Source organism: Triturus cristatus, chromosome 12 (assembly GCF_964204655.1).
Source record: "Triturus cristatus chromosome 12, aTriCri1.1, whole genome shotgun sequence".
Classification (NCBI taxonomy): domain Eukaryota; kingdom Metazoa; phylum Chordata; class Amphibia; order Caudata; family Salamandridae; genus Triturus; species Triturus cristatus.
The window spans coordinates 305,913,900-305,932,281 of record NC_140595.1 but is presented as its reverse complement, the minus strand read 5'-3'; the positions used below and the strand labels follow the sequence as shown (position 1 = coordinate 305,932,281).

At 44.2% G+C, this 18,382-nt stretch overlaps 1 protein-coding gene across 1 annotated transcript in view; it reads right to left on the bottom strand.

Moving 5' to 3' along the window:
* Window positions 1-18,382, bottom strand: part of LOC146775937 (uncharacterized) — a 1,457,164-nt gene that overhangs the window by 489,150 nt on the left and 949,632 nt on the right. The gene's annotated exons all lie outside the window — the stretch shown is intronic.

Genomic DNA, 18,382 nt, shown 5'->3' with positions numbered 1-18,382 from the left:
CTGTGCAAATATTTCAGTTGAAGAGAAGCCAAAACAAAACAATTTTCAGGGTTTTCTTGAAACACATGTGAAGGACATCTGGGCTCAGGCTTCAGTTCAATGAGTTCCACAGTCTAGAACCTGACCTCCAAGAGTCCAACCTTCATGATTCCATTCGATTTCTAGTAATTAGGTTTGCAGAAGTAGAGCTCAGTGGCCTGTTAAGGATGTAACATAGAGTCAGTCTTTGTAGGTGTCTTGAGCCTTTGCCCCAACAGGCATTGTATACTGTGGAGAGATTCTAGGGTTTTCTTGGAGCCAGAAAAGTGCCTACAATGCTGTTTTACTGTGGTCTCACCTTTTCAGATTCTGGCGGAGTTTTGCAGCCTTATGTTTGAGTATTTGTATATGGCAAAGAGATTTTTTGAGAGTCTCCTGTGTTGGTGTAGTATAAACGTGCTACCAATACTCTTGTCAATCCACCCAGAGGTCCTAACGGAGAGGAGAGAGGATTCGCCTAAGCAGGAAGAGTTGCAGGTTTACGCCCTTGACAATCATCCTGACAGAGAACATGAAGGAGAGGTCAGCATCGAAAATTACTTCATGGTTGCATATTTTCAGTACCGTAATTGTTGGCACAACTAGACCTGGCGGCCATTCAAAGAGTGCAGCCTTGCTTCTGTAATACCTAGCAACCACAACTCTATTTTGTTCTTCAAGTATATTAAGCAAAACTGATCCCTTGCCCCTGGAGGGTCTAAACCTGGAATTGTGGTCATGTTATATGTTGTTATGTCCTGCATATTCGTTATGCTGTCTTATTGCTGCCTTCTGTATAATCTTGGTGATGAAGGTAAGTATGGAAATACAGTGGGGGGATAGACAGGAATTTAGGGTCATCTGATGTTTCTATGAAGCGGGGTGTGACATTATGGGGCTTCAGGGTCCTAAAACAACTCTATCGAGGACAGTGGCATACACTGTAGAGGTGAAATCTTGCTCCAGAGAAAGAAGAATTTTCCACATGGTCAATGGGGAAGGGCTCTGCTGGATGAAATGGTCCTTTGAATTTTGTTTTCAGCTTGAGCATTTTTTTCTTGGACCTTGGATAGAGGGCAGTGAGTAGATCTGAATCAGAGCTAGGAGTAGGGTGTGGGAAGGTGAGACTATGTCTGATTTTGCAGGAGAGAGTCCCAGATTTTTAAACATGTTTGGATTAGAAGAACAACAGTGTAACGCCCTGAACGTCTCAGGATCGTTTAACAGACACGATAATGAGAACGCAACCACTTGTGAAGGTTTAGTTATTTTAATGAAGGCAAAATTAATACAAGGAATAAACAAAGGTTATAGTCACTGGAATCCTCCAGGCTAAGTACGTTACCAGCCCACAGCACGGATGGTCCTAACCGTCCTCTGCATATACGCCGATCCCGGCGTATGCCAACAGAGGGCAGAAATGAAATGGCCGACAATGCCAATCGGTAGGCTGCGAGGGGCACGAAGAGTGTTGGGGAGAATCGAGGAGTCAAGGAAACACCCAGCCGGGGTCTCTACCTGAAGGGAGCAGCCGCTCAACCTCTTCCTCAGACTGCACCGGGACGCGGAGTCACCTCCTGGTGATGCGTCACCGATACCCCAATCACAAGCAAAGAAGACTGAACCGAGAGCAGCCGCTCGATCGATCCTGTGGACTTCCGAGTCTGTAACGCGGCAAACACCTCCTGGTGTGCGTTACAGCTGGCAGTCCCTGTATCTCTGGTCGGGCTGGGAGTTACGACTCCAACCAGCAAAAGCGCCACTGCGCTTTGACTCAGCCGAGTCAAAAAGCGAAGCTCAATGGTTATTCGGTAGAGCTTCCGGGTCCTTCACAGGTGACGATGGGGCAAGACACGGCCCAGGGAGTAACGACTCGACCTACCTCCGTTCTTGCCTTACTGGAGCACCACTCCGGAACACTGCTCTTCACTAAGCAGGTACGTCGGTGTAAACACAATATCCGACAGCGTTGTACCTCCCGGTTCCTCCCTTTATAGGGCGTGTTTTCCTTGAGTTATGTAACAGCTCTCCTGTTTACATAAGGGCGTGTTTTCCTTGAGTTATGTAACAGCTCTCCTGTTTACATAAGGGCGTGTTTTCCTTGAGTTATGTAACAGCTCTCCTGTTTACATAAGGGCGTGTTTTCCTTGAGTTATGTAACAGCTCTCCTGTTTACATAACCTCTCAACCGCTAAGCATCCTGGGAGATGTAGTCCGTTTTCGCTGGTTACCGTTTTCCTCCCCTCGCATGACAGGAATTCTTGACAAACAGGATGTCCTCTCAATGCTGAAGGGTTATGAAAGGATAGTTTAGTCCATTGGTTTTGGTTGTTTTGTAGCAGATTTCCTTTGCTTGGTTTGGTGCCATGCTGATGCATTTAACAAAGAGATAATAAATGGCTAAAGTCCCGACAACAGTGGATGCTTCAATATGTCCTCTGTTTCAATTAACAGAAAAAAACGACTGACCGATAATCGCACATAGTCCTTACTACATCCTGAAATGTGCTAGATGTACATGAACAGTTGAATGTTTTATACCACAAGTGTGGAAATGCACTGTTATTGTAGAATATGTGGCTAAAATAACATTGGCTTGTTAAATGATTTGGAGGAAATAATTGCTGTAGATCCACTGCTGATATTATTTGTGCTAATTCACAAACTGATAAATCTACAAACTAGAAGCAGGTCTTAGACAGAAAGTTGCCATATCCTCAGTAAAGTAACCTTGCTTATATATCTCTTGCTGTTGAAGTGGGGAAGGAAAATTAATAATGACATTGAAAGCTGAGCCAGTAGCGTTGCACCTTTCTGGTTAGTGTACTGATGGATAACAACTATGGTGATTTATTAACCGCTCTAGTATTCCTGTTTGGAGTCACTTCACTCAGGTCAGTGAAAGTCCTTGTGATTCTCATAAATCAGAGGCCGTTCCAGTGGTTAAAGAACGAGCATGCTAGCCTAACAACTGACTTGAACCCGCACTGAGCAATCAAAGGGTGGCAGAGCACGGTCACGAAACACTGATGTAGAAACAGAATCTGTAGGACGCAGGACCATTATATGTCAGCAAAATCAAAAGGCGACCAATTGAGCGGTAGTACTTCAGATAGGAAGGATCCCTTGGAGGCTAGATAAATCAGTATATGGATTTCAGTAGACAACTGAGGGCAAAATGTCTCTAGCCACACTTCTGTTTTTTCAGATCCCTTAAGAATACATATTGTCTATCTGCAAGAAGGTTTAGGACTGTGTGTATGTGGGTGTGATCAGGTTTCTACATGAATACCCATTCATTTATTACCTAGAAAAATAGAAAACATAGCTAAGGCGCTATTTGATTAGAATGCAAATCGGTACCTCCCGTAACGCACTTATCCTGTTGAGGCAACCGTCAATGGCTTTACATGACACGGGTCTTTGCTGTTAGGTAGCAGTAGAGGAGATTGATAAAGCGACTCAAGCAGAGAGTTTGGGTATGAACTGCAGATCCTGGCCATGCATGGCACTGAGGCCATGATATGGGGTCAAAAAGAAGCCACCAAGGAAGCAAGAGCTCAGCTAAGCTCCAACTAATTTATAAGGAAAGATACCAAGACGTCTTCTCAGTAATTGGATGATTTTACCTACTTTTATTTAGATTCCCTCAATGCAAGTGTACGGCTGGTATTAGAAGACACTTCAGAACGGATCAACCACTTAAAGAAACTACTTGAAAATCAAAACAGGGGAGAAATTTGTTTTCTGTAAAGTAACATTTTTATAACCATGCTTTTCTGCAAGCGCAGAAAAAGTATATGTGTTGTTGGTGAGTTCTCGAAGTCTTGCCCTTTTTGAGCATCCAATGTGGAAATTATCGGTTTGCTTTTGGATGAGTATGATCAAGAAGGGCATTCGCAGAAATTTTAAAATGGAAAGACCCCCAGGGTCCCAGTGGATGTGTCCGACGTAACCACCCTTTGTACAAACAGGAGGTTAAAGAGTGAAGAAAGACTAAAGATTGTAAGAAAGCCTTTAGTCCCTGGTACTTTCATATCAGAATCCATTCCTGCTTTTTGGGGTGATTGACAGTCGAAGGTATGACTGTGCTGTACATAAATGATCCCATTAAAGGTTACACTCCTGCGATCAAGGGCATTTAAGTGCCTTCAAGTGCCATGCTTGGTGGTCAAGGTCTCAGAAGAAATGAAAGAAAATACAGAAAATAAACCCCATCGTTACCTTGAATGGCCTATTTTCCTTTCAGGTGGCTGTGTTAACTAAAAATAGTGTTTCAGAACCCAGCAACTAAGAAAGGAGTTATATTTAGAGGGGCAGACAGAAATGACCTTCTGCATACAAGGTTGGAGCCAGTATAGTTTATAATTAATCTCTTGGTAAAACATTTATTTGATAAGTGCTGCTTCTTAGCTCGAGATGTCTGGCATTTCTATAACCCTGCTGTAAACACAAAACACATGCATGGCAACTCCATTTCATGGAAAAGTCAAATAAGTCACAAATGAATTCAGTGCACATAGCCCTGGCGGTCGCAATTTTTCGCTGTGTCAATTTCTAGAGGTTTCATCAGGAGGAATATGTGCGGAGGAAAATGTCATAATGGGGGGAACCAAATGGGTTTGGCCTTTGGTAAGACCTTAGTTACATTTCCCACCATTCTGACATGTAGAACATGGAATCAGCTGATAAAGCTGCTCGGAGTCAAACGTTCACAGTATTTTCCATGGTGCGTTTACCGAGATGAGGGTCGGATGTACAAAGATGCCATTTGCAAAAAAGTGGCTGCGATCTGCGCACCGATCTGGTGCAAATGGCATCTGATTTCGATAACAGACTTATGTACTAATAGGTCGGTTCACAGAATACAAAATCGTAGTGGGTTGCTGACGACCTGCCTAATTTATATTAATAAGGCAGCTCGCAATTTGCAACCCACTATGATAAGCTACAATGCAGGGATGGGAGCCTGCAAGGGCCAGTAGACCACCATCCCTGTGACTGCTTTTTAAAAATGAAAACGTTTTTTTTTAAGTAGCTTGATTTCCTTAAAGGAAATGAGACTTCTTTTTTTTTTTTTTTTTAAGTTTGAGTGAGAGTTTGCAGTGGTCCTCTAGACCACTGCCTACTCCCTAAGAAACTTGCACCCCAATTCCCTATGAGGAAGGGGCCCAAATGGGGTTTCTTGCCCTTTACAAATCAGCTACCAAATTGAAAGTCTGTACTTTTCAATGGTTTGCAGGTAATTACAGTTGCAGACCACTGATTGATTTGAGTCATAATTTGGATGGTACACCCACAGCAAGCCTCTGCCAAAATGAGATTCGTAATCTATTTCTAAACCCATTAGTGAGACTTTTCTGAATCTGTAAACGGGGTTAGTAAATTAAAAAACGCATTTTAGAAGCCGCAAATGCTCTGATTTAGTAATTCAGAGTGTGTGACTGTTAAAAAGATCTGGACATGAGGCCCCAAATTCAAAGAACACCCGGAATGAGTAGCATACAGTGAATGTCTGTGATATAACATAAAAAAGATCGGAATCCCATACAAAGGATGGCATAGGCGCACCTATGCTTTGACTCTGACTGGCTGCCTTACAGATAAAAAAAAAAAGGGCATAGGCTGTGCCGCAAAACCCTAAGACATGAGAACCCGGCGTCTTGAGGGCTGCAAGGGTCCATCATTGTCCTTGTGTATGTTGATTTTTCACCTCACCATGGTGGGACCGCTATTTATTTTCTCTCTTTCTTTCTCTAAAAAAAAAAAAAGTATATATATATATATATATATATATATATATATATATATATATATATATATATATATATATATATATATATATATATATATAGATATAGATATAGATATATAGATAGATAGATATAAACAAACTTTGGCATGGATTTCATAATCATAATGACACCTCTCACACCCCTAGCCCTCTCACACCCAAACACTCCCCCTCTGATGGCTAGATTGGACCACGTCACATGGTGACACGTTGTGTGCATGTTTGTGTACTAAAATATAAAACGGGCACGCTAAAACACACAAAACTAAAGAACTTCAAGAAGATAAAAAAAAGTAGACGGAAAGGGCTGTAGTGCGTTAACGTCGGTTTTCATTTACTCTACCTCCCAGATAAAAGACTCAGCCTGAATGAAATAATCAACTCCGGTGGGAGGCAGCTTTACAAATTAAAATGAGGCGGATAATATTCCGCCTGATGAAAAGGTTTCAGCCAATTTCCGTCCGGCCCTGTCCCTCTCGCCTCCCAGTGTTGATGTGAAGAAGCCCGGCCTTCCGGGTCCTCGTGACAGCGTATTTTTAGCTCTCTAATCCCTCCAACGGGCAGCGTCACATTAAATATGGATTACCTTTTTTCTCGACGACTGGAAAGAAACGGTGGGCGGAGGATGTGGTGAGGAAGAGTCGTTAAATTAGAAAAATGATGAATCTGGAGGTTCACTGAAAAGGGTTGTTTTCCTCATCTCGGTCGCCGCACCTCAGAGGTACAACAATAAGAGGCGAGATGGTGTGAACCGAAAAAGATGCTTAGAAAATTGTTGACATTGAATCGAGCATAAGTTGCCCACATGGAGATGCTTGCGGCCTGGAAGTCTGTCATACCTCTGAAGTGGCTCCACCATGGCATTAACTTGGCGCCTGGAACTGTGCATGCTGGGATGGTTGAACCCAAACTAGTAGTGTTAAAAGCACACATCACAATTACAGAATGCTAAAAAGCCGGGGCATTGGTAGTGTACCTCAGGGCGTGTAGTTACTCAGCACAAATGAGTCTTCGCACAGAATGAGTGAATTTGGAGGAATCACTTGGTGGAGTTGCAGGTGGGGGTTTCGTTGTCCACCATAATTACTGTTCATGGGCAAAAAACCTACACATAATACTTTGAAGCCATTTTACATTCATGGGGTTCCTTTGCTCACCCTAAGAACGTCATGAGGAGCTGCCATTTTGTTTTGGGAGGTAATATCATTGTAGGTATTTAATGGTGCCAGGGGCGTAACACAAAATGATGGGACCCCCTGCAGAATGGGACCAGGGGCCAGACGTCTTGAATGTCTCACAGATATTAATTGGCTTTGGGCTGGATGGGGCCCCTGAACGATTAGGGCCCCCCTAGAGGGTTTGGGCCTCCTGCTCAGTAAAACAAACCGCAAGGTCTCTCAGCGTTGCTGCAAAACTCAGATGGGTCATATCTTCCCCACTGAAAATCCTCAGGGGTGTAGCTAAGAAAATGTAAATACAGGCAAAAAGTGTGATATTAAGTGCACAAGCTGTAACTCTGAATGAGGAGGGCGTGCATATTTCCTTTTTCAAAACAGAAGAAAGCCTGTCCATGGTTTTTTAGGTCTGGCTTGAAACTGCATTAGTGGTAACGAATTCAATAATAGAACACATTTTGGATAGATTTTGCTTGAGGCATCTAACAAATGATGTATGTATGTCCTTAGAACGGCCATATATTGTACCCAAAACAACGTCAGCATTCATTTGCTTTCCTGTTTCATCAAAAGTAATATCCGTAGGTGGGGTGGAAACCGGCTTCATAAGGCTGACGTGCATTAAGTGACAAAACTAATACACCGAAATAGTGTTATTCAACAGTAACTTTTTGGGAGCGCCCACAAATGTGCTTATTGGTGGCCATTCCTAAACTTGCAAGTCACACCTTACATTGGAAGGACGGCCCCTCACCCAGTGGAATTAAGGTGCGCAGATTTCTCTGCACTTGTGGCGGAGAAGTCCCTATTAGTAAATGTATTTGCTCCCACAAACAATCCCTCTGTAAATTCTTGGCATGTGTAAATGAGGTATTTCAGGCCTCAAACTTTGTATATGTCCAAAGATACAGTTGTGAATAGGCACCATTATATTCAAAGAGCACACTTATCTTTTCAAGAATGAGAACAATGAGTCTTTCTATAATATCCTCGAATACCTGACCTCATCTACAGAGTACCTTTAAGGGAAAGGCCAAACCTGTGCCTTGGTCGCTTCAAGAAGAAGACTGAGTCCATCTTGTTCCCTTAACGATCTTAGGCAACCAGGTGTCATTAAACAGTTCTATCCTTTCTGGATACCAGAGCAGTTAAAGCTCTCTAGCAGGTCATGGCCTCAGGGGTCACTCCCACAATATGAAGGGCAGTCATTTTAAAGCCATTCTCAAGAAACCTGCTCTGGGTGCAGATGAGCAGAGTAACTTCTGGCCCTTATTCCTTACTTCAATATCTAGACAAAATGCTTAACAACCTAGCATTTGTGAAGCTCCAAGTAAATGCAGAAGATAACAGTCTTTGGGGCTCTTTCCAGGCAGGCTTAACATTCAGGGTGTAGCACCATGTTAGTGGTCATCTCAGAGCTAGACCATCTACTTGTGCTGGTTGATAATGATGGTGTTGGGGCGTTGATAATATAGATTCTTCGGTACCATTCAACACCATTCATCACGCTATCCTTATCAACACCTTGAACGAGGTAGGTTTCTTCGGCACCGTGTTTAAGTGACTGATGTCATTCCTGATTGACAGACATCAACTAGTCGCCTTTCATCCCTTCACCTCTAAAGCTAAAACCTGAACATGTGGTATCATGTCCAATTTCTCCTCGAGGCAGATGTCTGTTTTTACATGCACACAGAAGACACCCAAATAGTTTTAGGCTCTCTCATTATATTGGTGAAAAGGCCTCCAAAAATACTTCTGGTTTGGCAAAACGCCTCACTGAATTATAGTGGTGTCTGGCTATGCACTTATTTAACCTCAATCCCACCAAAACTGACCTTCTATTACGAATTGGATGGGTCCCCCGGAACGGCACCAGTTGCCCTCAGCAGAATCTTCGGCTTTGACCGCCTAAGTTGTACGCAACTATATAGACTCTAACCTAGCCATAGGTACCCAGGTTGGCAATGTGGCTAATGTATGCTGGTATCAACCTACAACACTGAAAATAATTCTTCCTTTCCTAGATCCACAACTCCAAAGTTAATATTCTCATTCAATCGAAATTTGGACCATGGCGATGGTGTTTAATTAGCCGCACTGTTCAAGTCCACACACCAGCTTCGGTTGGTACAAAATGCTGCCACTAGATGAATTACCAGGATTTCTAGACACAAATATACCACCCCTGTTGTTAGATCACTCCATTGGCTGTCAACTTTAAGCTGAATTTTTTTTAAGACAATGACGATAGCGCGCAAAGTTGTCTATCAGACACTCCCGAACTTTTTGGCAACCAAGTTCAAACAGCATAATCTTTGTTGCTCCTTAACTCAGCTAATCAAGAACTGCTTTCTATAACTAAGGTCAGAATGGTGACTTATGGCACCGGGTGTTTTCTGTTTCTATCGTAAGATACTAGAAATCTTTACATTACACCCTGCGAGTGAAGCTAGCTTTGTGAACTTAAGGAAATCCATCAAAACTTGACCGCTCAACCAATAATGTCAACAGTCTTTGGTTTGTTTGTGCAGGCTGATGCTAGAATTTTATTAACCTACTGATATGTTTTATGTAGCTTATGCACACCTGTGCCTTTCAAATGAATTACCATAGCATAAGAAATATTTACTTTATTTTTGCATGTTCATGTCCTCACTCTTGACTTCCAACAGTACCAAAAACATTCAAGCTATGCAATTTTTGGTATTGTAGCTGAGGTTGATTCTGATGCTGTCCTTTCTGGGATCGAAGTTTATTAGAGACTGTAACCATGAATCTGCCTGAATGGACCACTACAGGGCGCATTAGTTGTAAGTACCGCTACTCCATTCTGTGGGATATTATTTAGATGAAAGACGTCATTGCAGGAGTGAGGGCCAACAAAGAGGACACAGGAAAACAAAGATCCAAGAGGCTACAATTTAGGCCTCATGATGGACTTACCCCTTAATCTAGAAATACCATTACCTGAGTGGAAGAGACTTATTTATTTATTTATTTATAGTTGAATTTGTAGGGTGCAACAGCTACCCAAAAAAAGTTTCCCTGCGCCTGGACGAACGGAGTACGGAATAGTAGAAGCAAGAGTGGAATTACTGGCTGAACAGCCAGGTCTTAATGGGTCTGCGGAAGCAAGTGTAGGTGGTTTCTTTGCGAATAACAGGAGGGAGAGTATTCCAGAGGGACCTACCACCCATCCTGGCGAGCTTGAAACGTGGAACCGTGAATTTTTCAAGAGTTGAAGATCGGATATGGCGTGTGGGGATATAGGGGCAGACGAGAGAATGCAGGTAAGGTGGTGCTGAACCCCATTTAATCTTGAACATAAAGCTCAGAGCTTTGAACTTTATGCGGTTTTCCACTCTGAGCCAGTGAAGATCATGGGGATAGCCAGAGATATGAGAAGCTCTGGGAACTCTGCATAGTAGTCTAACTGCAGAGTTCGGCACTAACTATAGTCTGCGGGTCACGGCCTTATTAGCACCTAACAGAAGGACATTACCGTAGTCCAATCGTGAGGTTATAAGAGCATGGACCACTGTTTTTTGGGTGGCTATAGGTAGCATCCAAACTATTTTTCAAAGCCATTTCAAGATGGTAAAACATGTGGCCGTGACCCTGACGGCTTGGTGATGAGTCATCAATATAGACCCCCAGGTTCCGAACATGGCTAGAAGGCCGCAGGAGGAAACCCATCTCGGCAGGCCAATGTAGGGGGCCCCAGAGGTCCTTATCCTTTCCCAGGATTAAGACCTCAGTTTTGTCACCATTAAGTTTCAGATGGTGTTGGTTCATCCAAGTAGCGATACTCCTAAGGCCTAGTAGTAAGCCAGATGTTAAGTTGAGGTCCGTATGAGAGAGAGAGAAGATGATCTGAGAGTCGTCTGCATAGGAAAAGAGAGTCAGGCCAGCTTGTTCAGCGATATCTGCTAAAGGCCTGACGTAGAGATTGAAAAGCAGTGGACTGAGTATGGAGCCCTGGGGTACCCCATGGGGGGATGAATGAATGTTGGAGCTGTCAGTGGCTGAAAAGATCTGAAAAGTACGACCGTTCAGAAAGGGGATAATCCAATCCAGGGCCGAACAGCAGATGCCCAAGGATCTCAGAGTTTTGATAAGTGTAGGGTGAGAGATAGTGTCAAACGCTGCGCTGAGGTCGAGCAGTATGAGTGCGACGGTCTCTCCTCCATCAAGATGGTGGCGAAGCCTCTCTGTGACTCCTAGCAGGGTAGTTTCTATGGAAAAATTGGACCTAAATCCGGATTGGGAAGGGTGAAGAATTTTATTCAGTTCAACAAACTGGGAGAAATGAGAATGAATATGGCTCTCAAGGATTTTGGAGAAGACTGGCAGAAGGAAGATTGGACGGTAGTTGGAGAGAGTGGTGGGGTCGGCAGAAGGCTTTTTCAAAAGAGGGGTCCCCATAGCATGTTTCCAATAAGCTGGAACAACGGACTCGCGAAGGGAGGAATTTAGAACATTCAAGATGAAATGCATATGGGGGGGATCCAATTGTTTGAGTATGGAGGGAGGTAGAGGGTCGTTGGGAGAGCCGGACTTTACTTTGTTTAGAATGAGAGTTAAAGAATCCATGTTGAGAAGTGGCCAGGTATCAAGAAGGGGGGCCGTGGTGACATGCACAGGAGAGAGTTCAGCAAGAGACGAATCATCCATGCCGGGGAGAAGAGCCCTCTGAGTGGTGGTTGAACTAATGTCGGCATGGGGTTGTTTAAATGGGGACTATTTAAGTGTGTGTTGGCGATATCGAGAATAATCTTCTCTATCTTTTGTTTAAAGAAGTGAGCAAGGTCTTCACACTGGCAATTGTTCAGAGGTGGGGGAATTGCTAGGGTCTCAGATCCATCAAGCTTTTTAACTAGGCTGAAAAGTGTCTTAGAACAATTAGTGGCAGAAGTGATAGAATTTGAAACAAAACAAGCCTTAGTAGATTTGCAGAGGTTATGGTAGAATTTTTTTGACTTTATATATGCAATTTTAATTTCAGGCGCATAGTCTCTCCTCCATTTGCGTTCAAGTGATTTGCATCTAGTTTTTTCAGTTTTTAGAGTGTCATTGAACCATGGGGCCGGGGGGCGGTGGTTAGTACGTTTTTTCTTTGTCGGGGGAAGGCAGGAATCGATAGCAGTTGAGAGCCAACTATGTACATTTCTGGAAAGGAGGTCCACCTCAGAGTCAAATAAAGGAGCGTTCGAACGTAAGTCGTGGTTAAGAGCGTTCAAGTCAAGTTTTTTCCAGTCTCTTTTAGATGTCTTTAGGGAAGGGAACAGGGAAGTAGAGGTAAGAGGGATTGCGATGTTAAACCTAGATAAAAAGTGGTCGGACCAATGGGTGGGCAGTGCAGGGGCGCAGTGAAGGCCAGGAAGGCTGGAGAAAATGGGGTCGAGGAGGTGGCCTGCTTTGTGTGTGGGTCCCGAATTACGTAGGTTGATGTTCATAGCAGCAAGGTCAGAAATAAAGTTGCTACAAGTGGAGTTAGAGAGAATGTCCAGATGTAAATTAATATCGCCAAGCAGCGAAAAGTTGTTCGAACTCATAATTAAAGGGGTGAGGTAATCTGGTAGGGATGTGGCCCAGGGAGTAGGAGGGCCTGGAGGGCGATAAATAAGAAGGCCTGAGAACGTGAAATTGGGGTTTAATGTTAACATAAATAGGGCGGCTTCACAATTTGGGATATAAACTGTATCAAATTTGCATTGAAAATTGTTGTTGTAAATGATGGCAATGCCACCGCCAGATGAAGTAGTTCTGTCTTTTCTAATGATGACGTAATTAGGTGGTAAAGCTGCTGCGACATCAGGACCCGAGCTCTCATGAAGCCAGGTCTCTGTGAGAAATAGAGCATCAGGTTTTACATCAAGGAGGAGGTCAAAAATATCCATTTTGTGTTTGGGGAGTGAGCAGCAGTTTAAACGGAGAAATGTAAAAACTTTAGTAGGGGGAGATGTTGCGCGATTATTAGTCCTATTTCCTAATGACGTAAGTACGCTTGAGTGGGGGTTGGCAAAAGAGGAATTGCAACCGGGGCAGATCTCTTTAGCACGATTAGTAGCTAAGGCCCGGGTGCAGTCAGGTGTAATTTTAGGGCGAAGAGCTAAGAGTTGCTCCATTGTGAACGTAAGTTTTCTAAGGAAATTAGGATCAGGGTTTATGGCCCCTAGCCCCGGTCGGCCGCAGACGGGCGCAGACGGGCTTGCCTTTGGCGCACCTTCGGCGCACCACCGGCGCGCCCGCTGCACGCGTCAGCTGGGCAAAGCGTCTGGCATGAAGATAAGCACTTAGGTCAGGTGACCAGAAGCACGTGAAACACCCCGCCTCCCCTCACCTCTAGCCCGGAAGAAAATGTAACCGCGCCTCCCTCCACATCAACTGGGAAAACCCGTGGTGGACCGGGGAGGATGCAGTGGGAAAATGAGGCATCAGAGGTGGAGAGGTAAGCGTAAAGATAGCGTTTCACTTCATATATGTTAAAAACAATTAAGGCACTGCACACAAACAATTACAATATCTGTGAGATTAAAAGGTAGCAAGTACCAGGAAAAGCAGCCTTTTAGCAGTAGGCTTACGTTCCCAGTGCGCGTCCGCTGCGCGAAGCGTCTGGCGTGAAGTTAAGCACTTAGGTCAGGTGGCCAGCAGCACGTGAAACACCCCGCCTCCCCTCACCTCTAGCCCGGAAGAAAATGTAACCGCGCCTCCCTCCACATCAACCGGGAAAACCCGTGGTGGACCGGGGAGGATGCGGAGTGAAAATGAGGCGTCAGAGGCGGAGAGTTAAGCGTAAAGATAGCGTTTCGCTTAATATATGTTAAAAACAATTAAGGCAGTGCACACAAACAATCACAATATCTGTGAGATTAAAATGTAGCAAGTACCAGGAAAAGCAGCCTTTTAGCGGTAGGCTTACGCTCCCAGTGCGCGTCCGCTGCGCGAAGCGTCTGGCGTGAAGATAAGCACTTAGGTCAGGTGACCAGCAGCACGTGAAACACCCCGCCTCCCCTCACCTCTAGCCCAGAAGAAAATGTAACCGCGCCTCCCTCCACATCAACCGGGAAAACCCGTGGTGAACCGGGGAGGATGCGGAGTGAAAATGAGGCGTCAGAGGTGGAGAGGTAAGCGTAAAGATAGCGTTTCACTTAATATATGTTAAAAACAATTAAGGCAATGCACACAAACAATCACAATATCTGTGAGATTAAAAGGTAGCAAGTACCAGGAAAAGCAGCCTTTTAGCAGTAGGCTTACGCTCCCAGTGCGCGTCCGCTGCGCGAAGCGTCTGGCGTGAAGATAAGCACTTAGGTCAGGTGACCAGCAGCACGTGAAACACCCCGCCTCCCCTCACCTCTAGCCCAGAAGAAAATGTAACCGCGCCTCCCTCCACATCAACCGGGAAAACCCGTGGTGAACCGGGGAGGATGCGGAGTGAAAATGAGGCGTCAGAGGTGGAGAGGTAAGCGTAAAGATAGCGTTTCACTTAATATATGTTAAAAACAATTAAGGCAATGCACACAAACAATCACAATATCTGTGAGATTAAAAGGTAGCAAGTACCAGGAAAAGCAACCTTTTAGCAGTAGGCTTACGTTCCCAGTGCACGTCCTTATGGCGGAGAAGGGCCCGAAAAGGCCTAAAAGAAGTAATTGCCGAAATGGGGAATGAGCATACCAGTCAGCGCACAAATGAGAGACAATAGCCAGAAGGTGACTGGTAACTAGATGAATGTGACGAGGGACCAAAACATTAGCAAACGACAGTATAGATGCACACCACAACTGTGAATCATGGTCAATGGCAACTTGTTTTAATGTACAGGCAACTCATTTATTTTGGTTGCTCGGGTAAGCCCTGAAGCACTCTAACTCTAATATTAAAGTGCTGCCATGCCCTTGACTGTGTCATATCACAGAGCTCTGCCATACATGTATGGACATTCTGAGATCTGAGCAATACAACGTCTGTCTTCGTGGCATAACACCCGTGAACCCGGGGAGGTTCAGTCTTATTACTCCATGTTGTGGTTACAGACCTTCAGGGCAGTGGTGGGCCAATTAAGATGATCTACGCATAAGAAAAATCAAGCTTCTGGGCAGTTGTCTAATACTTAGGGCCGGATTACAATCTTGGCGGATGGGATACTCCGTCACAAACGTGACAGATATCGTGTCTGCCAAATTACAAGTTCCATAGGATATAAAGGAATTGTAATGCAAGGGATGGGATATCCATCACGATAGCGGGTCCATGTTTAGATGGGAGACTTGCACCATAATAAGAATAGCAGTAAAGTTCTTAAAGCTGCAGATGTCCATTTTCTACACTTAAGGTCTCCCAGAGTCCCTCCTTTCACTCCAGGAGCCCAGATTGGGAATTCTGTAAATCCCGTTGGGCTCTCTTCATACACCGTTGTTTCCGGAATTGAAAAACTGAAATCACAAGCACTTTATCGGGCTTCCTTTTTTCTTGTAGAAGTCATTTACTTCCACAGTTTCAAGCACCAAAGTAGCTGGACAAATATAAAAGTTAAACGGATTGCAATAATTTAGCAACAGAATGTGATGACTTCTTATCCAAAAATAATAATAACCGACTCTCCTAAACACTCGGTTGCTGAGTAGGTGTAGCCATTCCATTGACATGTAAGAGGAGTGGTCTGGAAAGCAATGAAGGTGAACACACAAACAGTGGTATGTCTGTCAATGTTTACATATGTTTGTAACTCATTTCCCACAAATATCTGCCTTTCCAAAGGGACACTTGATTGATCCAGGTATAATTGGGGGCAGAAAGTGTGGTAAAGTGTACCAGTATTCTGCATTATTACTGGTTCTTATGTAGAATGAAGGAGCTTTTCATGGAAATATATTTTATAAGAAAGAAAAATGTTAACTTAAAAGATAATATTTGCAATATCCCAAATATTGCAAAGTAGAGAATTTACACATTTTGTAATAGGTGAAATTAGACATGAGCCAATAATAAATTGCAATCACATACTGCCATATGCATACTGGTAAGAGCTTTGGGAATCAATAAACTAGTCTTAAATCACTACAATACATGGGTGAATGCCACTCATCCAGAGATCTATGACATTGTTTGTGAATCAGGTCCATATTGATAGGGAGGAGTACACATAATCATTGGGGAGATCTGTTTGCAGCTATTCATAAAATGATTACGGTTGTCATTTTCACTTAAACTGCAATAGCAAGCAAATGTACTATTAAGGAAAGATACTATAATCAAGACTTACCTAAATGTAGTAAATTGGAATCTATGACCTGAATATTTAAATTCAAATATTGTAACCCATTCAAGTGTTCTACATGTAACTGTTCTATTTCACACCAGGTGTAGGAAGCTGGCTTTTTATGTAGTGTACCAAATGAGGTACACTATGTAGAAAGCCCAGACCCTTATTGTCTTATAAGAATTAAACTAATAATCCCAAATGCTCTCTTTGTGTTAGTGTGGGAGTTAGAAATTGGATTTCTGGTTGGCTAGGGTATGCACTGAAGCCAGGCAGAACCCACCACTCTAGTCATGGTAAGGGAGTTACACAGCCAAGATAACCCCTGCTCACCTCCTTGGTAGCTTGGCAGAGCAGCCAAGCTTATCCCAGAGGCAATGCGTAAAGTATTTCCACCCAATGCACAGTAACCCATTGGAAACACCACAGAAGCGACACCACACTGCTTTAGAAAAATAAGAAATCCTTTATCTAGATTGAAACAAGACCAATAACGCCAAAAATCCAGCGTACAAGTTATCAACAGATCATTTTTAAATGGGAATGTCAGTGACAAAGAGGGGACCCATTAATTGGGGAGACAGTACAGGAGTACTAAGTCCATTCGTGGTTAGGTGGTCCCTGGGCCGTTTCACAGAGGCCCCACAATTCCAGTGGCAGCTGCGCTGAGCTGCTTCACAGGAGCTCCTATTATCACTGTTGCCGAGCCCTGGATTGGGGTACAGAAATAGAGGCGGGTCCCTGGACTCTCGCTCTGTTTTTATGGAAGAACAAGTGCGACATGGGAGCAGAGGCATGTCTCCGGCCTCAGCTTGAATATACGGCAAAGGCTGCACCACGTTAGACCTTGATCCTGTGGCCTTCGACGGTGCTCCAGTCAGGTATGTGGCTCCTGTCTCTCACAACAGCCGCTTTGATGACTCCGCACATCTTCCTCTGCTTTGGGGCAGGCAGGGTGGGGCTTAGTTCCCTCTTGAGCCCTGCATTACTGGTTGCTGCAGCATCCCAGGAACACCCTTCAAGGTTTTTTTTTCTGCTCCGCCCAACCACAGACCAATGCTTGCAGCAGTCACCCGGCAACGCGGGGGGACCTGTTACGGTTTCTTTTGGATCGGTCACAGCTCATGCCAGCAAGGCGTTTCAACATGGCACATGCTAGTGTCATGGATCAACTTCCAGCATGACACACCTGTTGCCGCCACCCCCATTCCAACATGGCACACACTTCCTCAGAGCCTTGGGTGCTACGATTGGAGGGGGAAGAGTAGACCTGGTAAATCTTCACGTTAAGCACGGGGGAAGACTTTGTTGTCCCTGAGCTTCCACATCAGGAGGCTAGCACACACAAGCCCTTGCAGAGCCTCTCAAGCAGGATAATACAGCAGGGCAAAAAACCGTCAGTCCCTTTCGTCTGGCCACAGACAGAAGCAGCATCTGTAGGCCAACCCACTCCTCACACAGAAAAGGTGGCACTCCTTACACAGCTCTTCAGCTCTTCTTCTTGGCAGGGACCTCTTGTTTCCAGAAGTGATCTAAAATTCTGGGGTTTAAGGTCTCATACTTATACCCCATTTTCTCATAGTAGTCTCTGCTTCAGAGTCTTTGAGCTAAGTACAAACCTGTTCTGTCTTCCCTGGTCCAGCTCGGCCACAGGAGCTAGTGAAAACGTCTTCCATCACTCTAAATGCAGAAAGGTCTATTTAGCCTGGCTATGAGTCACCCAGGAAAGGCAGGACACACCTCAACCCCCTTGTCACTGTCGAGAGTGAATGAACATCCCCAGCTCCTGCCACTCCAAAACCAGATGGTGAATACACTAACAGGCAGAGGCACACAGGATGGTTAAAAAAGAAAACACCTACTTTCTAAAAGTGGCATTTTCAACACAATTTAAAAACCACCTTTACTAAAAGGTGTGTTATTAAATTCTGGGTTGAGCCTAAACTCCATTTCTCTATCTTGTCCCAATGGAAAGTTACACTCGTAAGATGTTACAAGCCAGCTCCCATGTTAACCTATGGGACAGACAGCCTTTCAATAGTAAAAAACGAAATACACATCATTTCACTATCAGGACATGTAAAACACACCTGTACATGTCCTACCTTTAACATACACTGCACTCTG